At 37.6% G+C, this 26,758-nt stretch overlaps 1 protein-coding gene and 1 long non-coding RNA gene across 12 annotated transcripts in view; one reads left to right on the top strand and one right to left on the bottom strand.

The window, feature by feature from the left end:
- DTNA (dystrobrevin alpha) overlaps window positions 1–26,758 on the bottom strand; it is a 352,302-nt gene that overhangs the window by 306,706 nt on the left and 18,838 nt on the right. The window lies entirely within an intron of this gene.
- LOC144315624 (uncharacterized) overlaps window positions 1–26,758 on the top strand; it is a 91,203-nt gene that overhangs the window by 56,803 nt on the left and 7,642 nt on the right. For all 9 annotated transcript variants that reach the window (XR_013381360.1, XR_013381359.1, XR_013381356.1 and 6 more), the window contains 3 exons: window positions 22,432–22,603; window positions 23,442–23,532; window positions 23,632–23,751. This is a non-coding gene — a long non-coding RNA (uncharacterized LOC144315624). The remainder of the gene's footprint in view (window positions 1–22,431; window positions 22,604–23,441; window positions 23,533–23,631; window positions 23,752–26,758) is intronic.

The following is a 26,758-nucleotide window of genomic DNA, read 5'->3' as shown; positions in this document are numbered from 1 at the left end:
GCCAGCTACATCTGCTTAAATCCATATGACTACTAGGGCAAAAGCATGTCCTTTTATATTTTTGAAGTGTTGGTTTTTAAACTCCTTGAGGTAAGGGGCTTAGACAAATTTTTACATCATGCTAATGTTACTATTAATTCAAAATACGAGTATCTGATGTATTCTTAACGTAATGAGGTCTATCTGTAATTTTCTGTTATCTTACTCTTTCTTGCGAACATAGTAGGCCTGACAATTTATAGAGAAAACTTGTAATGCTGAAGATAAGAATCTGAATATGACAATAAAGTCACATAAACACCACTCAAAAGTATTTTTAAAAAAGAATAAATCTAAGAAAGTCCTATTAATTTTAATATTTTAGAATGCAATGCTTGTGAAAAAAACCTAAGAAGCAGGTTTCAATATCATTCTCCCTACAAAGTAAGTTATAGTTCCCAGAAATTGGCCTCCGTGAATTTAAATTCCAAAATTTTAGACACTTCAAATATGATGAATGCATTAAAATAAGAATGACAAAAGTACAGCACACAGAGGAAAGGTCTGCTGTGGAATTACCAATAACCTTGGCTTGTAATGCACATGCCTTGAGCACATTGTTGGGATCCAGTAAAGAGGACAGAAAAGGAAAATGAGAAAAGTGTGCTCTGACTTTTATGGGGAAGGGGAGAGCAAGGTTGATTAACTCTCGACTTTGATGAAAGATTATTAACTTCATAAAGTGTGTTGTAAATTTGTGAGCAATTATTAGACTATAAATAAATATATAAGTTCAGAATCATTAGAGGGAAAGACCAGAATAAATTGTTCAATTTTTTAAAAGGCATAAAAGAGGCAACAAAAAAGTATGATAAATATAAAAAACCATTTCAGAGGAAAGGTTAGTAGTATCTGTGAAATTACCTTCTAGGAATCCATTCTAAAAAAAAATAAAAGTTGGCCAGGAATGTGAAGAAGGTTGTCTAAGAAGACAAATTCATGTTTGTTTTGTTTAAAAAGTTAAAATCAAGTAATTTATCAATCAGTAGGAGAATGATTTTATAAATTGCCAGCATATATTTACGGTTTATTTAGGCAACTATTAAAAATTAGATAGGTCTATATATTTAGGAATGAAAATATTTCCAGAATAAGTGAAGCGCAAAAAAGAAAAAAAAATTATGTACTTCACAGTCGATTTTGTTAGAAAAGTGTGTGTGTGTGTGTTTGTGTGTTATTTTGAGGAAGAGAGAGGAATTGTTAGGGAAGTGAAGATGATTTGATTCTGTAAACTTCTGTATCTGAAATTTTTATCATGAGAATGCATTCATGTGTTGTTTGCATAATTAGAATACAAAATTCCAGTATTTCGTGGGCAGGAGTTGAAGATGCTTGATTTCCTGCCCATGTGTGTGGGACAGTGTTTCACAACGAAGAACTGTTCTGACCTTTCATGCTCTTACTCACATTATTTTTAACCTTTCATAGTGGTACATTATGGTACTTTATTATTACCATAATAAAGTAATTTCCTCTGCAAAAATGTTATTTTAAAATACTATTTTAACTGATTGACATATAGGCCTCAATACTACAGAAAAGTGGTTGAAGACACAGGTACGGTCCCAGAATACCTAGGTTCAAATCCTAGGTCTTCCTTTCTACTTGTATGACCTATAACCTCTCACCTGTAAAATGAGAACTGTTCTGAAAATGAGATGATTTAACATGGGTAACACATTTTGAACAGTGTCTGACTCTATGTGTTAGTAGTTCTTATTAATGCTGAAGGCACATATCTGCAAAAGCTTCTACTTTATTCTTCCATTAAGAAAAAAAAAAGTTTTTTCTTTTCCTATCCACAAAACGTGTATCTTGGCCCAACTATTTTCAATATGTCTTTCTCAATTCTATATTACTATGTATTTTCCTTTCCATATTCCCTTTGGTGTATAAATGATAATGTTTCAGTCCATTCAATTGGAACTCAAAAACTTACTTTGTTGTTATTGTTGGCCTATATATATATATATATATATATATATATATATATATATGAGAATATATATATATATATGCTTATATAAGACTGGAGGATATACCCCCACCTTTCCTTCTTGTTTTTAATCTTCAAGTGTTTTTGATTCTCTAATATATTAGACACCGAGGGCATATGAGCTCAAAAGAGAGGCCAAATTCCTGTCAGCTTAGATGGCTCAAAGCAAATTCATGTCAAAACTCAAGGAGAATAAATATGCAGCTCAGTATCATGAAAAGTGCCTTAAACCAATGAAATTTTGCTGAAGAAAATAGTGAATCTATTCATCTACTCCAGAGCAGTTGGTGGCTTCTTTTACCATGTGGTAAGCAGAGGTCAAGGATGCTTGATATCCTGCAAGACACTTACGTGGCTCACTTCACATGAGTTGCCTCGAGTCTTGCAAGACCTTTATATGTTCCTGTGGATATTCATCTAAGTGAAAAACCTATTTACCATGTTCTGTGCCTATAACCTAAAAAAACCCCCACAAAGTAGTTGTTACACAGTTGCCATACGACTTGAGGGAAGATTGTAATCTTCCCCGAAATTTACTAAGTCTTCTTCAGCATTCTAGAAAATCGTATCACCCTACCAACAACCATGCCACTAGCACTATTTGAGTCATCAATCAAATAGGTCTGCATCAATATCGATGTGTCACAATCTGTACCTCTAGCTATCACATCTATGTATGAGCTGCTGCAAGCCTCTTAATATTTCGCTATGCTTTTTATGTAGTGAGGGCTGAGCATTCACATGTTGAAATACGTATTATTTTACCCTAAATTCTTTTCCTTGAATTTCTCCTTTATGTTTTACTTAGAGGATTTTATTGATATTTTTAGTTGTGTGTAAATAAGGTTGTATTATCTATGATTTGTATTTTAGGAGAGTGTAAGGACAACACATTTGTTTTAAAGGGAGGTTTTGGGTTTGACAGACTAAAAATTGAAGTTACTCAAATGGGAAGTCAGACTGGCCGCTTAACTCAAAAGATGAGGGTCAGGGTTCAGGGAGTTTAGCTTTTGCCGTACTCCAGAGAGTAAAGCAAAGAATGAAGAATTTAAAGCTGGAAGCAAATTCAGAGTTACCCGATGCAACCTCTTAACACATGAAGAAACTGAGAACCAAAGGATATGACAAATATCAACTGCTAGTTAGTGGGTGTACATTGGATCAAACCTCAAAACTAGCGACAGTTCTTTGGGTAATCCTTTTTAGAACACCACACTGTCCTCTGTCACGGAGAAAGGGAATCAGGGTTGGTAGAACAGATAAGACAGAATGGGCAGAGGCAGCAATTCTGAAGCTAGCAGTTCTTTTGGTGATTGATTTGTTAACTAGTAATGTTTAATTCTTAGCCTTTAAGGTTTGCTTGCAGCCAAGAGGTAAGTGATGAAGGAAGTTTAAGAATAAAAGGACGTCAGGGGAAAAAAAGGAAAAGTCAATTCTGGAAACAGTGACATATACAACCATGCTGATTATTTTGTCATAACTGATATGAGAATCAATTACCATTATTTTTACTTTCTCTTTCAATTATGGATGGTGAATTACTGAAACATATCTTGGGAGAGTCTTCATCTACTTGATACTTGAGATTACAACAAAGGCCAGCTTTTTGCATAATGTCTAACAGGAAATACTATTGCTTCTAACTGGTTAAAATGCAAAAGCTATTATGGAAAACCTGAATCAAACCATTGGAGATGGTTGAAATTCCACTTCCTGAGCACACCAGCAAGAATGCAAATTTTAGTGGATTGGGAGAAGAGAAAAAGGTGTTACAACAACACCGATTTGATCACTATGGCACTTCCAGTGCCAACCCCAATATCTCAACCTAAGACGCATTCAAATGTTCAGAAAGAGGAGGAAAGGAAGGAAGGTGAAAAGAAGGAAGGAATCAATCCATTCTTGGGCCTCTTCTAATATTTAAATACTTTGAGAAGGGATAAAACATTTTTTCCTTACACTTCTGTCTGAATATATTTTAACAGGTCTTACCGTTTTGGCTGTAACAACAAGGAAAATGTTGATCTGGTGTGGCCTTCATCTTGTTTGTTTGCTTACCTAGGGCAGACACAGTGATTCAACAAGGCTTTTATAGTTGAAATTTTTCTCCAGAAGAAAAATATTCTCTTCAAGTACTATTTAATTAATTCTTTATTAAAGATGTGCTTTTGAAGTCCCTTCTGTTCCCACTCTGAGCTAAGGAAAACGAGTTTCAAATGGTTAAGGTCTTAGAAGACTGATAACCAAGCAAATCTATATTCTCTTTAAAATTCATTCATTTCTCAGAGCCATTTAAATTGCTCCTGCAGAATCCAAGCAAAAATGTCTCACCAAATTTAAGGAACACAGAACAGTTAAAGCCTGGGCTTATTTTTAGAACAACTGTCAGCAGATTTTCATCTGTATCATAAAGTGCCTCCATCAAGATCTTTTAATAGAATATGCAGAAAAGTGTCAGGTATTTACATATTGAAAATAAATTTTGTTTCTTGTATGGCTTAGGCATATAGCACATACATATTTCGGATTTCTATTTCTCTCTCACTATAATGATTTCTGTGTGTATCTTTTTTCCCTTGAGAAGAGGACTGAGTTTTCAGAATATATGTGCTGCCAATGAGTCATTAAATTACAACACAGCAATTCAAGTCTTTGAAGACCTTCCTGTAGAAGGGTATACTAAAAGATGGTTTTAGCCATTCTTATCAATGGATGGTTGTCCTCTAGTCCCAGCTACACACATTCAAGAGCTACTCTCTAGACCTAGTAGAGGTTAATTGCTGATACTTAATCAGTGTAGAAGATGGCAGGTGCAGAGGCCACTACACTTGGCAGGCATCATCATATTCTGCACCGTGCCTTTTGATCAATGAGATTGAGTCTATTCTCAATAGCCAGATTTGGGGAGAACCAAAACCAATCATTTTACTCATCTCCCAAAGTCTTCCACATTATTTAACAAACAAAAATGTCCTTTATTCTTGCATTATAATATTATAGAGTAGTGAAGAACACAACCTCTCAGGTTATTCTGTATGGATTTTAATCTTGGCTCTAACCCTCATCTGTAAAATCCAATTTTTTGGATCATTTAAGGCTTTTAATAAGTTTATACATGTATAAAGTGCTTAGAAAAGCATCTGGCATGTTACAGGCAAAAAACAATTATTTAAATGATTAAATTCCATTGCTTATCTTTGATTTCACTTTCTACAAGTGACAGAGACTTAACACTGCAGTAGCCATTGATGTGATACCCCTTGGATTCACCAAATCCAAACAGAATTCATCATCTCTCTTCTGTGTCCTCAAAACCTGCTCTTTCTATTCTATTCCCTATCTGGCTAAGGGCATACTCAACTCCTTGTTATACAAGCTAGAAAACTCAAAGTCCTTTTCATTCCCCTTTTTCCCTCTCCTTTAATCTCAAACTCAAGAAGTCACCAAATTTTATCCAAATTGCATCCTCAATATCCTACTTCAGGATCTTCTTTCTTTCTCCCAAGGGAGCCACCAAAGCTCTCCCTGTGTCTAACTACTCTCCACTTTTTGATCCATCCTATGCACGATCACCAAATTTCTCTTTCTAAAACACAACCCTGACCACATGGCTTCTACTTTTTTCATGTGTTCATTCCGTGAATATATATAAATAAAAACTATTTGTTTCCTATTGTACTAGCCAGATGATGATGATACAGAAACTGATGGATCCTGCTCTCAAAGAGCTTATAACCTAGGAGGGCAACAGATAAATGAGTGGGGAATTTTAACGCAGTGTGATACTATTACACTATTTTTATCAGTATGCATAAGGTTCTATGACATTAGGGAAGGGGCTGTACCAGGGACTAGGGAGAGGGGTATTTAGAACAAATTATTTTAAGATTTGTGTGGAATCAGAAAAGACCCCGAATAGCCAGGGGGATTTTAAAAAAGAAAACCATATCTGGGGGCATCACAATGCCAGACTTCAGGTTGTACTACAAAGCTGTGGTCATCAAGACAGTGTGGTACTGGCACAAAAACAGACACACAGATCAATGGAACAGAATAGAGAACCCAGAAGCGGACCCTGAATTTATGGTCAACTAATATTTGATAAAGGAGGAAAGACTATCCATTGGAAGACAGTCTCTTCAATAAATGGCGCTGGGAAAATTGGACATCCACATGCAGAAGAATGAAACTAGACCACTCTCTTGCACCAGACACAAAGATAAACTCAAAATGGATGAAAGATCTAAATGTGAGACAAGATTCCATCAAAATCCTAGAGGAGAACACAGGCAACACCCTTTTTGAACTCAGCCACAGTAACTTCTTGCAAGATACATCCACGAAGGCAAAAGAAACAAAAGCAAAAATGAACTATTGGGACTTCATCAAGATAAGAAGCTTTTGCACAGCAAAGGATACAGTCAACAAAACTAAAAGACAATCTACAGAATGGGAGAAGATATTTGCAAATGTCATATCAGATAAAGAGCTAGTTTCCAAGATCTATAAAGAACTTATTAAACTCAACAGCAAAGAAACAAACAATCCAATCATGAAATGGGCAAAAGACATGAAGAGAAATCTCACAGAGGAAGACATAGACATGGCCAACATGCACATGAGAAAATGCTCTGCATCACTTGCCATCAGGGAAATACAAATCAAAACCACAATGAGATACCACCTCACACCAGTGAGAATGGGGAAAATTAACAAGGCAGGAAACCACAAATGTTGGAGAGGATGCAGAGAAAAGGGAACCCTCTTACACTGTTGGTGGGAATGTGAACTGGTGCAGCCACTCTGGAAAACTGTGTGGAGGTTCCTCAAAGAGTTAAAAATAGACCTGCCCTAGGACCCAGCAATTGCACTGTTGGGGATTTACCCCAAAGATTCAGATGCAATGAAACGCCGGGACACCTGCACCCCGATGTTTATAGCAGCAATGTCCACAATAGACAAACTGTGGAAGGAGCCTCGGTGTCCATCGAAAGATGAATGGATAAAGAAGATGTGGTTTATGTATACAGTGGAATATTAGTCATTAGAAACGACAAATACCCACCATTTGCTTCAACGTGGATGGAACTGGAGGGTATTATGCTGAGTGAAGTAAGTCAATCGGAAAAGGACAAACATTGTATGTTCTCATTCATTTGGGGAATATAAATAATAGTGAAAGGGAATATAAGGGAAGGGAGATGAAATGTGTGGGAAATATCAGAAAGGGAGACAACATAAAGACTCCTAACTCTGGGAAACAAACTAGGGGTGGTGGAAGGGGAGGAGGGCGGGGGGTGGGGGTGAATGGGTGACAGGCACTGAGCGGGGCACTTGACGGGATGAGCACTGGGTGTTATTCTGTATGTTGGTAAATTGAACACCAAAAAAAATAAATTTATTATAAAAAAAGGCTTCCTTTTAAGGTGTTAATTGCTGAAATCATCATCATCATCATCATCATCATCATCATCATCATCTTCAATTGCTTCCTATTGTACATGGTGGATTCCAAACAATCTGGCATTTGTGCCCTTCATAAAAGCAGCCTCAAGTGAATCTTCCAGCAGATTCCTACTCTCTACAATCCAGTCAACTTGTCTTTTCAGTTCCACAAAGGAGCACCAGCACTTTTGTTTTCATTTCTTTGCTCCTTTAGTTCTTTCAGCCTAGAATATCCTTCTATCCCTTTATCATTTTTCAAAGAACAGATTATATGATCCCTCCTCCTCAGTGAAGCCTGCTAAAATGCCCTAGTCAGAAAGAACCTATTTTTCCCCCTCCTGCCTTCTATCACTTCACACTTCCATAAGTGCTTATTCCAGTCTGCCCTGTTTTCCAGTAAAGTATGCACGAGTCTTTTCCTTTCCCTGGATTGGGCACTAAAGAAGGTGGGTGCCATGTCTCATTCATCTTTCCATTTCCCAGAGGGGCTTTTACAATAACCAATACCTAGGAGTTGCTCAGTAAATGCTTGCTGAATTAAATTAAACGGTTGAGAAGGCATCTTTATTCTTCTGATCTTTGGCCACTTCTCTGAAAGGCCCTTTATTCAAAGAAGTTAACCTTTTGTCTGAAGATTTTCATGTTTTGTTTTGTTTTTCTCCAACCCTGAGGAAGAGGATTTTTAACAGTATGAGGAAAAAACTTCCACTTAGCTATTTAAAAATCACGTGGAAACATAGTATTACCCGTCTGTATTTTGGGGCTTCTCAGAATGCTTCTGAAAAATTCTATACACCCAAAGTCAGAAATGGTTTGGGCTTCTTACCTGACTGGACAGAGAACTAAGAATGAGTTTTAGATTAATTCAAAAAACTTCACTGAAACTGAGATAGTCAAACTGCTTTGAATTTTCTGACTGCAAAATCTTAATTGTTAAATATTTTGTGTTTGCATTTGCAGAGTTGAATAATTTACATAAAATATAGTCTAATGAATGAAGTTGATAGTGGGGAAAAAAAGGGCAGAAAGTTATAAGCTGGATAATGGCTTAAGCTCACACGGCTAGCGAAAACTAGACTAGAATCCTCATCTCTTAGCCATCAGTCCTGTGCTTGTCTCACTGGTGTTAGGTCTTGATGCCTCCAATAAAGCATCATAAATTATACCCAAGGGTCAAACACACCATTTATAAGCTGAGGAAGAGATTTCCAGCAAAATCATATTTCTTATGTGTCCTTCACTTTTAATACCATGTTCCCATTCAGACTAATCTCTTGATCTAAGTGACTGTGTAATCACCTCTACCTCACATCAGTGGTTTTCCAGAAGCCATTATAATTTTAAAGCATAGAAAAATAAATTCCCCATGTTCTAGCTATTGAATAATCACAGAAATGTCCAAGTGAACATTTGATACATGCTGTAGACTGTATTCTGGGAGTGTAGGTCAGGGTGGAGGGGAGGCGACCAGGGGCTGCTGATAGATTAGAAGAAGGCATTCCTTGCTGATCCCTAGGTAACCAGGACAAAGATCTTTTGTTCTATACTTTCACTGTCAGCTGAGCTTCTAGAAGGAGGACAGCAGAGTGCTTAAGAATGGAAGGCACTGGATCAGATAGCTTGAATTTGAACTCTGACTCTCCTATTTAGCATGACTTTTGTCTCCTCTAGCATTAAAATTGGGATAAAAGCAGTCATCTTTTTCCTAGTGTTGTCACATGGCTTAAATGACATGGTATGTGCCAAATTGCTTGGCAAAAGATTTTGGTACCCAATAAAGCCCCAATAATTTAGCTAGCATTATTATTTGTGGTAGCACAGAATTACTAATTTTGCTTTTCCATGTACGATAACAGAACAGGGATCAGGGATAGGGGTTGGGGTGGGAATGGAAACAGGGAAACTGAAGAAAAGGAAGGGTATTCAGGAGAAGAAACTGGAAGTGATATTGGAGACAGATTCCTAAGTGATGAATATACCACAGTTTCATCATGATTTCTGAATGATTTCCATTTTCTTCAAGGAGAAAGAAAAAGAATGAGAGTAAAAGTCAGAGATATCCAGACTGATGGATTAAGAATACAAGAGGACTAAGTAAATGGCCCATCTGAAAGACAACATTTTCATTAAAATGTCATCATTCTTTAAATCCCAAATTAAGATAGATTAGCTCTGATGAAAATGTGCACCTCCTCGCTGAGTATCAGGCTCGGATTGACCGCTGTGGGAGTGTGCTCAGCCCCAGAGGACTGTGGGATGGCAGACCAGTTTACTCTACCCATCATGAATGAGAGGACCGATCAGCACTATCAAGTATTTTCCCAAGGGTAACATGACTTTAGAAGGGTCTCTACAGCTCCTGCCACCATTCGTAATCTTCCAGAGTAAAAGAAACATGCTATCATTCTATCTACTTGGAATCAAGGAAAGCCCTCATAATGACGTTTATTAAAAATATTGTGTCACTTGATGTTTCTTAATACTACCAAAACTTTAGTTGAGAGAAACTAGCAAAGAAGGACTTTCTGAAGCACACACAGTCTCACATCCCATCTTTCTAAATACTATTAGCTCTGCCCTGGATTAAACCCAACTCTGAGAGAATCATGAATTTATATTGCATTATGGTGGCTTATAAAGTTGTTTGTGACTTATAAAGTTGTTTTTGTTAAAGTGCAATTTGGCACGATAACATCAGCATATATTAAGAGACAGCCCAAGGGGAAGAAAACCTATAAAACATGTAACTCTGTGAAAATAGTTAAAGATTTTGTTCTTTACAGTACACAATGACCACTTTGTGACTATCCACAGGCGAAATGTCTATCATTTTGTAGTCACTGGCAGTTAGCCTTCTGCTAAGCAACCAGTTTTTCTCTTATGGACACTCAATTATATAATTCATCATGTTTCACCCCTTTGTGCTGGATGCTGCAAAATTGGAGTCAAATTTTTGTTTAATCTCTAAAAATTATCTGAAATGACTAAACATAGTTTTGTGTTCTTTGGGAGTTATTTCACTTTTCTACCATTATATTGTTTTTGCCTTTTATTTCTCATCATTAAAATTTTATTTTACTTTCACATATTGTATGCTGACTTCAGCCATGCTATAACTTAATAAATCATGAGTGAATTAATGAATAGATGAGTACTTCTGATGATGAGGTTATACTGTGATATTTAATAGGATAAAGAACAGAGGGCATATCAATGTATGCAAATAGAGAGCGTTCTAAAAATTCATGTGGCCCAGATTCTAGAAGTAGACAGTCATTAGTGTGGGTTCAATTGCTCAAATGGGTTGGACTTAATGTCTCTCAGATTCTTCGGGCCTTTTCCTCATGGTGACATTATGGCTGCTGTGGCTCCACTAATTCTGTCGACCAAGCAAGATGAAAGGAATGGGAACACGCAGAGCCAGTGGACAACCACCGGCATCTCAGTGGGTAGGGCTGTGTCACATTGTCACCCATACTTACAAGGGAGACTAGAAAAGACAATCTATAACATTTCCAACTTATAAAGCAGGAGAAGGTGAGTGAGTAGGGTTGGAATTAGGTACTGGATACATCAACATAAATTCTGCCGCAGGCAACAAGCATGGAAATACAGCAATTTATTAAAATGGCTCTAAACTTTCAACTGTCAGAGTCTCAATATCTCCCTATTTTCTAACTTTTCAAGAAAATATAGGCTCATGTTTAAAATACAGAAGCACTTACATAACTGGTGGTTGTTTAAGAGACATAGTACAGCCTGATGATGGAGAGATATTTTTCTCTAGACAACTTAGCCAGTCCTGCACCCTGTAAAACTGACCTCATTATGGGACATGGCGCCAATGCATTAGTTCTGGGTATTGCTTTTCTCTCAGAAAAGCATTCAACCTAAAGCTCTTTCAGTAACTCAGAGTATAAATAATCACTTACTTAGTTATATCTAAATCAGAAAGAATGTATGAATATATTTGGTGGCCCTTTTGTTTTTAGCACAACTCTCACATTCTATTCTGTAGCCACACCTTGTTGTCTGAGTTGCTATGAATAGCCCATGATTGTTCATCTGTTTGAAATAGGCACTACCAGCTGGATTGGCCATTCTAAAATTTTAAATGGTGGGGCGCCTGGGTGATTCAGTTGGTTAGGTGTCTGACTTCAGCTCAGGTCACCATCATAGGGTCCTGGGATCAAGCCTGCATGGACTCTGTGTTCAGCAGGGAGCCTGGTTCTCCTTCTGCCCCTCCCTCTACTCTTGCTCTCTTTTTTTCTCTCTCAAATAAATAAATAAAATTAAAAAAAATTTAAATGGGATCAACTCCAAGCTACAAAGCTAATGTTCTTCAGTTTCAAGTAACTTTGACAATCAATTCTAATGGATTTGGCAGAAGTTCTCTGAACTCAGTCAATTGTCTAATTTCAAGGTCTTGTCCAACACTTAATAGTTGTACAGGAAATCCAGGTTTCAAGGGCATGCTTTCATAGCAACCATGTGTTAGAAACATATGGGTTTTTAAGACACAAGCATGGAGATTCTTTAAAAGAGGAAATAAATATTAGAATTAAATCATGAATCAATCACAATAGCTGGTACATTAACATTCTTGGGTACTCTAAAAAGAGAACACACTCATCTTGCAAATCCTCTGCTAAAGACACAAAAAGCACTTTCATTGGACAACAGTAACTTCAAGAAGGAATTCCCAGAGAAATCTCCCAAATTCTTGACTTTGTTAAGCTTGATACAGGCTTAAGCAAAGCTTGGAATTTTGCTTATCTGCTGTATATAGACTCACTTATTATAGCTGGGTGATTTAAGTAATAGTTTAATAAGTAAAACTTGAGTGTTCCAATCTCTGTCTTACCAGTGATTTTTCTCTAACCTTGTACGAGGCATTTAATTCTGCAGAATTACTCTTCCAGGCTCTTATTTTTGTGGTTTAGAGTAAAAATAACTTGAAAAAATGATGGATCAAATCTACAAGCCATGAAATGGGAGAAATGAAACTAGTAACAGTGTGTCTTCGTTCTAAATATAGACTTGTTTTTGCCACTTCAATGATTTCACCTTTTTTATAGGGAGCATAGGGCCTTGAATAAAAACAAAATGAAACATTGTCTTCTTTCACTGAGGTTTCTGTCTGTGTCTAGAATGTCTACTATTAAGATGCCACTCTTTATTAACTGTTGGCAGCATTGATTGAGTGAACCCCTAAAAATACTCTTCTGTACAAGAGAAAAGGAAGATAAGAAATCTATTTCTTGATGAGTAGACAGTTCTCCTTGGTTTGTGGGAAGTGCTATTTGACAGAATGAGTCTGACTAGATGACCTTTTGAGCTCGCGTGTAATCAGTGTTACTGGTCCCTTAGCAGAAAGAACTTATCTACTAGAACTGAATATGGCAACAGGCACACACACATCCCCACCACATCCCCAGGTATGCACATATCTATGTGTTTACAATTGGGGGGGGGGGGTTACAGAAAGGACAGGTGCAGAGAGAGAAGAGAACAGAAAAAAATGGTGGCCCAATCCTTTAAAAATGCAGTAAGCCTGAGAAAAATAGCAGGAGAAGCATGTAGGGTCTTCCACGAAATCCTGCCTGAAATTCCAGGGTCTGTTCCTCTTTAGTGGGGCCAACAGATTATCCTGGTACCCCTTGCAGATGAAAGCCACATATACTTCAAGACAATGTATTTCAACTTTGCCCAAAAATGTAGACCCAGGAAAAGAAATAGCCTCTAAAGAAATGGTTTTTCTTCTCTTGTTCATTGAGAAAGCATCAAAATTCCAAGAATGGACAAAGATACAAATTGTGCATCCTGAAATAAAATAGATGGGTCAACTTCATATGCTGGGGATAGTCAGATATTGCTTTCATAGGATTGAATCAACTCTCTACACAAAATTCTAATTTTACATATTCCTATATTCAATATTTATGTGATGATTTTTTTTTAGAGAGAGAGACAAAGCGTGTATGAGCGGAGGGAGAGGCAGAGGGAGGAGAGACAGAATTTCAAGCAGGCTCCATATGCAGGGCAGAACCTCGCATAGGACTCAGTCTCACCACCCTGAGATCATGATCTGAGCTGAAACCAAGAGTCAGATGCTTAACCGACTGAGCCACCCAGGCTCCCCTCTGTGATTTTTTTTGTGATGATTTAAATATAGGAATATAGTAGTCTTCTGTTGTTGTTTAATTGTAATAGTAATAGTTAATAGAATGCTTAATATGTGCCAGGGCTGTTCTCAATATTTTGCATTCAGTCCACATGTATTCATGACAATACTACAAAGCAGGTACCATTATTGTCCTCATTTTCACATGTGAAAATTTCAAAGCAAATTTCCCAAGAGCATGCAAACAGTTAAGAGTTAGATGTTAGGACCGAGCTCTGTCAATGTGAGTCTATAGTCCCTGCTCCTAACTATTGCCTATTGCTTTCATTATGTCCAAATATAATTCCATAGGAATCATTATATATCTCATTCTCTTTGGTTTCTACTAAAACCTATTGGCTCTTTCTAGATCAATTAAAACATGTTAATGGATTATTTATTTCTAGTGCTACCGCTATGTGTCAAAGGAGTGGTTTTCTTTGACTAGTGGGATGGCCTCCTATGGAACAATATGATTGCTAAATATGTTTCTTTTAATAAAAGGTTGGAAGGACAAAGAAGATCCTCTGGTCTTAAAATGCTTTTTCAAACCTATGAAACAAAAGTCTAAACATTCCTTTAAGTAGGAATAGGGGAGTTACACCTGGAAAAGCAAAGTAAGATAGATATTGATGAACTTTGGGAGTCAGATGGGAGTTGCTTCAAGAGCCTCAGAGGGCAAAAGGAAGAATTGAAGATGTAAAAATGACAGAAAGCCAGAGGAGGTTGAGCAAGTGGAAAAAGAGAGAGAGAGAGAAGGACAGAAAGGAATATCTCTGCCCTGGTTGTCCAGCAAATTTGGGGTTTGGAGTGGGAGAGGGGAAGCCAATGCTCAAGATGTGCTTGCACCACTGATCATCTGATACTTTAGGGAGTATAGTACTTATGAACTTCTACTTTGCTTATTTTTCTCTGTAGATTCACACAGACTTTGAGGATCGAGCAACAAGGAACTCTATCTCAGTACTCATAAGAATGTTGACTTCCACGTATACTACAAAGTTGGCATCAAATCAGATTTCTTTTTAAAAATTTGTCAACTTGGGTATATGTTGAATTTAATTTCCCCTTTTGATGACCTCATGGCTGAATTAATGAATTTTGGGGTTTTTGAAATTTAGCTGTCATCCACTCCAATCTATAATTCATCTGATATGAATGGCTCCCATGTGCCCCAAACTCACTTGTTCTTGAGTGCTATGCTCTCAGCACAAGTGATTCAGTTGAGTCCTCTATCAGACACAAAAGGCCTGGCTGTCACAGCTTTCTGGAATAGTTTTTCTTTTACATTCTGAGAAATGTATAAACCTTTGAAAAAATCCTTTCGTGTCTCTGCAAAGTCTTGAAAACTATAATTTTTCTGCAAGCCACTAACAAGAGAAAAGGGCACTCTATCTTTGCATACCAGAGCACCAGCCACCATAAAGAAAATTTCTACTCTGTCCAAATCCAGTAATGGATATCAATTACTTGGAAAACAGTTTTTAATTTAACTTACTGCTATTTATAATAGAGGAGTCGAACAGGCTATTTATAATAGAGGAGTCACATGATATTCCAAGCTTCATGCAGAGAGTGGTTTTCTGGGTTCCTTTAAAGTGAGCTGATTTTCAAAAGAGTTCTGATTGGTTCTCAAGACTGGAAGACTGTATTATTAGCTTCAGGTCCAAAAGCAAAAATCCATAAGTTTTAATGGTACATGTAAACAGTAATCATGGCATGTTGTTTGTAACATGTCAAAATAAGAACATAGAATTTCCAGTTTGGGGAGAGAAATCTCAAAGTAGGCACAGTAGTACAAAATTAAAATTTATTTTTTTCAAGCATATTTTCATACAATGAATCCACTGAGCACAGCAATTTACTACAGAGTTCTACTTATTGCTGTTATTTTGGATAAAGGTCACCATTTGAGTTTGTAAAACAAGAGCACCATATGGCTCAACCCACAGCTCCCTAGAGCAGTGACATTGTTTTAATATCTGTAAGAGAAACTGATGCAGAATACAGTGGAGCAAAGATCACAAACATCAGCATAATTATCCAAAAATTTAACACCTGCTAGGTAACTCAGTAACCTACTCAAAGCTCTACAAGACTTGTCAAAAACATACGTAGAAGTCAACCAGCAGCTGTCAAATGTGATTTTGCAGTCAGTGGCCAAGACACTTGAAACATATGAATTCTTATGTCTCCACTGTCAGATTTCATTAATAAAATAAAAAGTAGAATGCAACATGCAAAGACTATGATACTTTAGAAGCCATCATGAGATAACTTCTCCAAACTAAAGTTACAATCATGAGAAACAAATGATCTTGAAGTCTGAACTTGGGTGATTATACCTCCATAATCCACAGTGTCCTCAACTACAAAGTGAGACTAACAGGCTTTACTTAATGTCACAAGGTAATTGTGTGGCTCAAGTGAGATAATACATGGGGAAATATGTGGGAAGTATAAGGTGCTAAGTAAATGTGAAATATTTTAATATGCCCATGAATTACATGTAGTGTCTATGAGAGACCCTTCTGGGTTTTTTGTTTTTGTCTTCTATTTGAATGGATACAATGTTTATAGATTATCTAAAGTGATTTGTATATTTTTAGTAATCACAATTATTCTTCTCTCTTTCAAGTTTTCTACTTAGGTAAATGAGACATTCCACAGGTAATATTAAAGAGGACTTTCAACATAGAAATATTGTCACTTATGCTGCCAGCCTTAATACCTTATACTCATCTTAATTTGGGAGGAAAACAAATGTTTTATTAAAATGAGACAACTAAAAAAGTGAAAGATGGTTCTGGAAAATAATTCTATTTTCTATTAACATATGTTGGTAAAATTAATTTCATTGCATGCAGCGAATCTCCTTACATCTCTGGTCTTTAAAAAAAAAAAGATTAAGCTACCTAGTGAGTTTGCAAGTGAAAAACTGTTGGAGCAAGACAGGGCACCCCCTTCAGTGATGAGTGATTTGGGATTAAGGAGTAACAGGTTAATGTATAAGCTTTAGTAAATGAGATCAAAACACTGGTTTCTTTTCTCTCATGTTTTAATTAAGGCTGAAAGCTCATCCTTCCTGACTCTTATTCTCTAAGTGTAGCCTTTCTGTTCAAGAATTTGCCTCCTGTAAATAAAAGACACAAATGATAAATATGCATGTGGTCAGAACGAACATGCGTGCTCTGCTGCCTGCCCCTGCTTGGGCCCATCTGCTCTGATAGCAAGGTGCCTACTGGCAAGCTGGCCCACTCTATTTCAGCAGAGCTGCCAGCCTTCCGAGGGTCTGTGTGTGGGTGCACTGTGGTGAGAGTTAGCTTTCCACAAGGAACCCTTCCACCCAACCTGCATATGGGTCTGTTTGCACTTGACCACACTTGTTGGCTCTCATGTGTCATAAAACAAATGCTCCTAGTGTGAATAAAAGGAAGGCAGAGCTATACTAGTATTTCAAGCATCAGTGAACATAGAACACATGCAAACCTTCCTGTAGCAAATGGCTCATACAGAAGCCATTCACGAAAGTGGAGGAAAATCATCCATCTATACATTTTTAGTGTGAGAAGTAAGGAGGAATATTAGCCTAAGGGCCCTAGGGTGAGCATTTTTATTGCCCACCTAAAAGTATATTTCCCTCACTCATATGGCTCTATAACGGTTGGTGAGAGGCAAAAAAATGTGCATAGAGTATTTTCCTGTCTATGAAGACATTGATGATGCAACATAGCATGCCTTCTTTATAGCTAGCTCTCTTTCAAACCTAAATCTGAAAGTGCTGAAGCAAAGGGTAGGAGGCAAAGCCTAGAAACTTTAGTTTTGGGGATAATAGTGAAGTATTTTAAAGACTGTCCTAGGAATGGCTCTGTCCTTAATAAATATTAAAGGATGGTAACAAATGGCAACCAAGATCATTGGAAAAAATGATTGAGAGATCAGGACATATGTCATTGAAGTTTACAGGAATTCCATGTACATCTGAGAGATAAGAATCATAGGCACTGCTAAGGGAGAATCAAGAGGGAAACAACAGCTATACCTACTTATTCATTCATTCATTCATTCATTCATTCAACAAATACTATGTGCCAGGTGCCAACGATATGAAGGTGAACAAGACACAGAGAAATCCCTTCCCTCACAGAGCTGACACTAGTTGGAGAGATGGACAACCAACCAACCAAATATATGTATTCCAGAACATTAGAAGTTTAAAACCTATGAAGAAAAGTGAAGCAGGAAAGAGAATAGAGGCAGGAGTGCTAATTTAGGAAGAATGTGCAGGGAAGGCCTTACCAAGAACCAAAAATGTTATTTAAATAGATACCTGTGTGAAATGAGACAGTGATCCATGGGAAGCTCTGGGGCAAGCATGATACAGGAAGAGGGAATAGCAAGTGTAAATACACCGAGGTGGGCAAAAAAAAAAAAAATAGCTAATTTAGGGAACAGTAATGAATTAAAGGTAAGGAGGGCAAGGAATAGAGTGATACAAGAATAATTTGGGGGAAGAGACTAAGCCAAATCATGTAGAACTTACAGGTAACGTTTGGTAAGGACATTGATTTTTAGCTAAGTGTGCTAGGAAATAACTGAAGATTTTAGACCCCTGAATGAATGACAACTCTGATCTTCACTTTTATTATTTTTTTATTTATTCATTCATGAGAGAGAGAGAGAGAGAGAGAGAGAGAGAGAGAGGCAGAGACACAGCAGAGAGAGAAGCAGGCTCCATGCAGGGAGCCTGACACAGGACTCGACCCCAGGACTCCAGGATCACGCCCCAAGCCAAAGGCAGGTGCTGAATCGCTGAGCCACCCAGGGATCCCCATGATCTTCACTTTTATATGATTATTCTTGCTTCATCTCTGAAAGCAAAAGTAGTCCAGCCATCCAGCTACTATAATGATGTAGACAGGAAACAGTAGTGATTTGGATTGAATGGCTCTAGGTGGAGCAGGGTAGAAGTGGTTAGATTGGGGTATATTTTGAGGGCATGGATTCATTATGGTCTGGGAAATGGGAGGCAAGAATAGATCTGGGCATGAGCAACTGGCTGACAGTTGGGAATGTACCAAGGGAAGACTGGGATAGGAGCATCTATCAGGGAAGGGAGTAATCAAGAGTTCTTTTTGAAATACTGAGTAGGCAATTGTAAATGAAAGTCTAAAGGTCAGACTTCTGTCATCAGAAAATACAAACACTAAAAACTCATCTGTCACATAGCAAATGCTCCAAAAGTGATGGCTTTTAGATTGTTGTTGTTGTTATTACTGCCAACCTGACACCATTTTTGCCTCTAAGCTGTTAACTCAAGGAAAAGGTTTGACGAATGGGAATTGGCTGGCTTGGGTAGGGCAGACCACATTCTAATTCTGAACTAGAGAGAGGATCTGAGCAATGTTACTGAGTGCTCAAAAGCAATAGTTATCTAGAAAGGAAATGGTCAGAGGAACAGCACTGGCAACTCCAGGGGTTCTGTGCTACACCACAGAGCAATGGTCCCTAAATTTCAGCCTCCCCTGGGAAGTTTAAAAAAAAAAATGAGATTCTAAAGATCCACCTCAGACTCTCTGACTCAGAATCTTCCAGGATTGAGTCCTAGAATATACAATTTAGAAATGTTCCCTGGGTTACTCCGTGTCTGAAACCACTGCCCCAGGACACATTTTCTAAGCTTTCTAAGACATGAAATGATTGACAACACTAGCTATTAAGAGAAAAGGATAGAAGAACAACATGGCCTTGTTTCATATAAAGTGGGTATATAAAGCCCATTTCTTAAATACATCCAAACATGCCTCTTAAAAAGAGGCTCACTTTGTAGAAGGGTGCTTTGGAGGCCACAAGAGACAGGATTGCCACTACACTTCACAGAACCTTTAAGATACCAGTTTCTTTTGGAACTGTAACCATAGCCATCCATGTGAGGTAATGTTACTTGAGTCATAGATACTATGGCATTTTGGGAAGCGTATGGAATAGGAGACTACACCAGGGTCTGCTTTCATTATGTAACCTGAGATAACTTTCTCTATCTCTTCTAACCAGTTTTCTCATCTTTAAATTGACCTATCTTACTATACTGGTGATTTGCAAAGAGCCTGACATTTCCACCTTGTTGTTGCAATTGAGAATTTGGATAAAAATCAGACAGCTTTGCTTTGATCTGTTTTCTAGGTCTGTATAAGACTTTGTTTGAAAAAAAAAAAGGTCTTGTTAATAATAGTTTGGAAAACATTCTAAATGATCTCAAAAATATCTTGTAGGAAAAAAAAGAACTAATACATGTCAAGTCTTCATTATAGATAAAGCACGTTAGGCTGACCATCTTGTTTGGTCCTCACTGCAATCCTAGAAGTTGCAGGCTTACAAAAACACCCATTTCACAGATAAGAAAGCTGAGGCTTGGACTCTTTTAAAAAAATACAAAACTTCTTGAGCTAACATAGTTTGTAGTTAGAATCATTCTATTTCTGATTCTAACCTAAAATGTACCAAACCCTCAGCCTTTACATTAAATATAAAGTTTCCCTTTTATAATTCTACAATTTCTGTATTTGACTTTGTCTAATCTAACTTTATGGCATCTTAGCTCTAAATAACTCTTGGAAATTTTCAAAATTGCCCACCATGAAATTCATCCACAAACCTTAGTTTCATATGTGAAAACCATAACGAGGTCAGTTTCACCTAAATGTTCAATGGCTACGTCAAACTCCAGAAGTTTAAAACTAATTCACTTCTTCTACCCAAACCTCCTTCTTTTCCTCTTTTGTACAAACCATTCACACATTTGACATTTTCTCCTCCCTAAACTACCTTCTGCTAGGCTCTGATAAATGTTCCTCATAAATATTTCTTTAGCCTTCTCTCTGTTGTCTTTATATCCCTGCTTTAATACTCTCTCTTTTAAGCTACACCAATAGCTTACACTTACTCTCCCTGAATCCTCCTCTATCTTTCAAGTCCTTTTCTTTTGTCTTATAATTGGACCTAAAATTTTGAGAATATTTGTATATGTACATTCTCAACTACAAGATCATTCAGGAACCAAGTCTATGAATTTCCCTGTAAAGACTGCCTAATGGTGTCTCACACATAGTAACCTCTCACATTAATGCTTGTTAAATTAAAAAAAAGATATGTCAAAACTGAAGGCATATTTGCTAAAGTAATTGGACATTCATAGCCAAAAACAACAGCCTCAATCTAAATCATGCTATACAAAAATGAACTCAAAATGCATTCTGGAATTAAAAAGTATAAAGTAAAATTTAAAACTTTTAGGAAAAAAACAGGAAAAAATCTTCAGGATCTTGGGCTAGGTAAAAAGTTCTTAAACTTGATACCAAAAGGACAATCCGTAGAAAGAAATATTGATAATCTGGATCTTATCAAGACTAAAACTGTTTGCTCCATGGAAGAGTCAGTTAAGAAGATGAAAACCCAAGCTTCAGATGAAAGGAAAATGTTTGAAAGCTACATATACAAAACACAGAAAGCATACAGAACTCTCAAAATTTAACAGTAAATTAAAAAACAATTGGAGGGGATCCCTGGGGGGGCTCAGCAGTTTGGCGCCTGCCTTTGGCCCAGGGCACGATTCTGGAGTCCCAGGATCGAGTCCCACGTCAGGCCCCCGGCAAGGAGCCTGCTTTCCCTCCTCTGCCTCTTTCTCTCTCTCTCTCTTGTCTATCATAAATATAAATAAATAAATCTTTAAAAAAAAACAATTAGAAAATGGCAAAAGACATGAAGAAACATTTCACCAAAGAAGATATACAGATGGCAAATAAGCACATGGATGTTTGGCATCATTGGTCATCCAGGAAATGCAATTTAAAACCACAATGAGACAAAAACACTACAAGCCTATCTGAATGGCTCAAATAAAACATAAGGATAATGCCAAATGCTGGTAAGGAAACAGAGAAACTTCTCATAAGGTGCTGGTGAGAATATAAAATCCACTCTAGAAAACAGCTGGGCAGTTTTTTATGAAACTAAACTTCTAGCCAATTGCATTCTTGAGCATTTATTCTAGACAAACAAAAACTTACATTTACAAACACATCTATATGTGAACACCCATAGCATATTTATTCATAATAGCCAAAACTGAAAAATAAAAAAGAAACAGATACCTTTTGACAGGTGAATGGTTAAAACACATGGTGGTATGCCCATACCAAGGAATAGTACTCCACAATAACAAAGAGCACATTATGGATACATGTAATAAGTTGGAAGAAGCTCAAAGAAATTATGCCAAGTTTCTTAAAAACAAAAACTTCAAAAGATTACATAAAGCACAATTCCTTTTATATATTTGCAATGACAAAATGAAAGAATAACATATTTGCGGGTTGGGGAAGGAGAGGGTTGTGGAAAGGGGAATGTGTGCGGCAGCACTAGGCACCCCGGTGATAGAAATGTTCTCTGTGTTGACTGTAGTGGTAATAATACACATCTACACATGTAGCAAAATTACATAGACCTAAACGCACACACACATGCACACACACAAGTAATGATAGTAAAACACAAGTAATAAAGAACAAAGGTGACACACATATAATCCATTATAGTAAACAGGACAATATGCTATATAAATAAAGACAAAGCTTATTTCACAAATACAACTATGGTTATGGAAGAGTAACAGACTTTCAGAAACAGTTTAATTTGTCCATGTTCTGTGTCCATGTGTGTGCAAGTAGTTTTAAAATAACTGACCAAGGAACTGATGTCCTTACACATTGCAGTGTTGTTGTTTTTCAAGGAAAGGTCCATGTAGGAGGTTGAAGTGGGAGGAGCACAATAACCAAAATTCCTGAACAACAATTAGGAACCATTGGAATTAGCCAACCAATAATCCAAACACAGACTGAGTCTTCTCTTCATGGTGTTGGCCACCTAACAAGTTGAACAAAGCCAGTGAACCTGATGACTATGTAAGTGGAAAAATCCCATTTGGGATGGGTTATTTAGAGCTGAACTCAGGGTAGAAGCAGGTAGATAAAATGAGCTAAGCCAGCTGTTTTGGGATATTTTGAGCAAGATTTTAAAAAAGGCATCAAACAATAAGAATTATTAAGAAACACCCCAAAGTTTGTAAGTATTACAGGGTAATCAACCCCCCATGAATACCACTACTACCCTAATTCCCACACTTGATATTATCACCACACAGCACAGAGTGAATTTCATGGACTATTAAAACATACCCTCTTTGGCTACACTTTAGCACCCCCATTTCTTCTTTAAGGCCATCTTAGAAACGATGTTTAAATGATTAATTTTTAATAAATCAGTGTAGTTCACTACGGGCCTCACATGTTATACTGATGGCTCTTAAAAGTGTGGTCCCTAGATCAGCAGCATCAGCATTACCTGGGAACTTGTTAAAAATGCAAATTCTCAGCCCCTACCTAAGATCTACTAAATCAGAAACTGTTTCAGCAATCTGGTCTCAAAAGCCCTTCAGGTGATTCTGATGCATGCTAAAACCTTGAACCACTGTCATAAATATATATATCCTATATGTTATTTTATATGATATATATAGATCCTAGTCCCCAAACTCCTCTCTGACTTGATGTGGGATTAGAACAAAGATCACAGGCTCACAGATTTCCCTTGAAAATGGAAATTGATCCATTACCTTAATAAAATCCTGTAAGAGCTGAAAGTAACATTGTAAGGTCCTTAAATACCCAGTGTGAAGGGAGTTCAATCAGAACTCTGTGTATACTATGGACCAGGTTTAATTTTTTTGTTCTGTTCTCCCAGTCCACTACAGGCAGGAGAAATCTTTCCTGTCAGCAGCTATAACTCAAACACTGTGGTGTGGACAAAGAACTCAGAATTTGGGAGCACTCAGGTAAGACACAAGTTCCTGCTTGGCTGTTTACTAGCTGTGTGATCTTTGACAAATCACAATCCTGAGCCTATCAGGGATTAAGGAATCACTAATTCACAGGACTCATGTGAGGAAGAAATGAGAAACCATGAAGGAAAATGGCTTTGCAAGCTGGATTTCACTGCGCACACATTAAAATATTATTCTTTCCTCTTTCCTACGCCCTTTACAGAAACAAAGGTAAGCACAATTCATGAACCTCTGCGGTGGACTTGGAGGGGCATGTGTTTATTACCTTTCTACTGCTACGTGTTTATTACCTTTCTACTTTCTACTGCTTCTCTTTCACTGTACATGAGTCTAGACACTTGGGAGGCCAGCTTAGGTTTGCCTTCCAGGGATCTGATGTGGGCTGCAGGTGGTAGTCAATTGTGATACTCACTTTTTCATGCAGTTCTTGATCCTAACCCCAGGAAGGTACTGAGACATCACATACTTCCTGAAAACCTTCCCACTTCTCAGAATTTCAACATGCTTTCTCCTATTTCTCATTTCATGCAACACAACAAATTTACCTTTCTTTATATCATGTTGTTCCACTGATTGTTTCCGTTCTTTTTTTTAAAAAAGATTTTATTTGTGAGAGAGAAAGAGGGAGAGAGAGAGCACACAAGCAGAGGGGAGAGGCAGACAAGGAGATAGAATCCTGGAGCAGACTCCATGCTGAGTGAGTAGTCCGACATGGGGCTTGATCCCAGGACCCCAGGGTCATGGCCTGAGCCAAAGACAGATGCTTAACTGACTGTGCCACCCAGGCACCCTGATTGTTTCTCTTCTTAATTACATCTCCCAAGTAGAATGTAAGCTTCCCGAGGACAAGGGGGTGATGCTTCTGCACCTTGTGTGGTTCAGTTTCACCCTCCTCCAGTCAATCTCCAGGCACCTAGGTAGCTGGGATGTCACCTTGTGATAGACTGATAAATTCTCTAGAACTTAGAGCAAATCATTCACTTGTCAGCATGGCCTCTGACAGACCCACAATAACTTTCCAGGTATTGCTAAACAAAAGATACAATTTTTGTGGCTGAGATCTCCAGCATTTTCCTCCTACTCTATTGATAGGTAAAGACTAACACAGGCTTTGACCATATAGTCTTAAGTTTTGCAACAATTTGATGTCACATTTACTATTAGCATATATTTATTGTTAAGCTTTGTGTTTACCTTCTGAGTTTGCATCAATCTCCACCACTGTTTTCTAGAATCACAGACGTGGAGTTTAGTACAACAGGTCTAGCCCACAATACCATACATCTTGGCAGTTGTAACAGATATGAGGCAAAAGTCTTCTCAGAAATAGACTGAGCTCTGAAAACTACATCTGTCTAAAGGCACGGACAAATCCAAAACCATGTGGTTGTTATTTCTGCCACCAATCTTAAGCAAATTCTAAAGTTTTCCATGAATCTTTAGATCACAAAATTATGTGAAACAATTATCCTTCTATGCAGGCTTGCTAGATTGTATCCTATAATGCAGTGGTTACTTTTCATCACAGTGAAAAATTTCTGTTTTTTTTTTCCCCACCATATATGCAAAACCAGGTAACCTGTAACCTGCAAGATGCAAAACATGTTTATTTAGACACTAATACTAGTCATCTCCACAATTGGAAAGAATTGTTTTAGTTCAGTTTTGTTATTGAAAGGTGTGTCCATTCAAGGATATACACATCCTTACCTAGAGCCCTAAAGTTTTCCCTCTTGGCAGATCCTATACTTCTTACCAGTACCTTTCAGTGAATGGTACCACCACCAGTGTGGAGCTAGGGTTCTACTCTGACTTAAAGCGGTCTCAAAGTATCAGCCCCCAGACCATACATGGCAGCTGTGCTATTCATCTGCAGGATCCACCAACATTTGTATGTGCTGAGAGGTTTTTCAGGGACTGCTGGTGGCAGGCATTTGTTTCATAGATCAGGGGGCCATTCACTTTTCCTGTCGGAAGGGTTACATTTCAATAGTAGCTCAGAATCTGATGGATAGTTCCGAGCAGATAAACTGGGGAAAACAAAAGAGCTAGAAATATGACTTACTAGTGTGCACCTGCCACTTCAAAATGAATATGTGCACTTAGAAATAATCCATTTCTCACCTCGTGAGATGCTGGAACATAAGATGAAAACGCAAACTATCACTTTTTTTTTTCAGAAATGGTTGGGGGAGTTTTAATATGAGGGGTATCCAATATGTCTGTTCCACTACTCAACTCTACTGTCCAAGTCCTACCACACAGTGGGCTAAACACATATCGTGGAGCCATGGATACTCTGGGGAGTAAAGGATCAAGAGTAGCATACAGCAGGGTGATCTCTTGTGCAAGCTGGCATTGTTCTTAGGAGACAAAACCCTGAGTGGTGACTGGGCATTCAACTGATGCAGAAACTCAGAACAGAGACACGGGGGAACTAAGTTCCATGAGAATCTCCCAAAAGAACAGGAAATATGCTTGAGTTGGAGCTTGTGGAAGTTCTAGTCAATTCCACTCACATTTTCTGAAACAAGGTTACCTCAGGACTTGGGGACACCCACAAGGCTGATATATGCAAACTTGTCTACTATATTTAAACATGCCTATATTACTACTTATTAATATTTATGGCTAGCTATTTCTATATGGCTGGGATACATCTTTTAAAAAAGGCAATCTGAGAGCAGAACCTGATTGTGTAGATCTGTCACTTAATCACAACTATTAGAGAGGTCAGTTAAATAAAACCACAAAGTCTGACAGAGGTATTACTCTTCATCCACCCGGGGACTGCTCATGTAATTACTCATTACTTGAAAGCATCCTATCCATACAAACAGTGGTTGGCATATTCCTTTCTTTTCCATCAACTGGAAGCTACTCTTCCCCCAATTCATTGCCTACTTAGATGGCAAGGGCTAAGCAATTCTAGAGGTATTTAGTAGTTTCTTTCTCTTTTTACTAATAACTTAGTCACAGAGCCTGAGTCACAGAGCCTGAGAATTTCAGCTCTAGCACTTGGTAGCATCTTTTCCCTTATGCCCTTCTCATCTAGAACATAGAGCTAATAATACCACTGCAACGGGCTATTGAGAGGGATCATATGAAATCACAAACATGAAATATTTAGGAGATTTCCTGACACATGGTAATTTTTTAGTATTTTTACCATTTTTATTCAACTAATTTTCCTCAATCTGACAGCAAATTCAAGGAG

Source organism: Canis aureus, chromosome 6, assembly GCF_053574225.1.
Source record: "Canis aureus isolate CA01 chromosome 6, VMU_Caureus_v.1.0, whole genome shotgun sequence".
Lineage (NCBI taxonomy): Eukaryota > Metazoa > Chordata > Mammalia > Carnivora > Canidae > Canis > Canis aureus.
The sequence above is the reverse complement of the archived record's forward strand: the minus strand, read 5'-3'. Positions and strand labels throughout refer to the sequence as shown.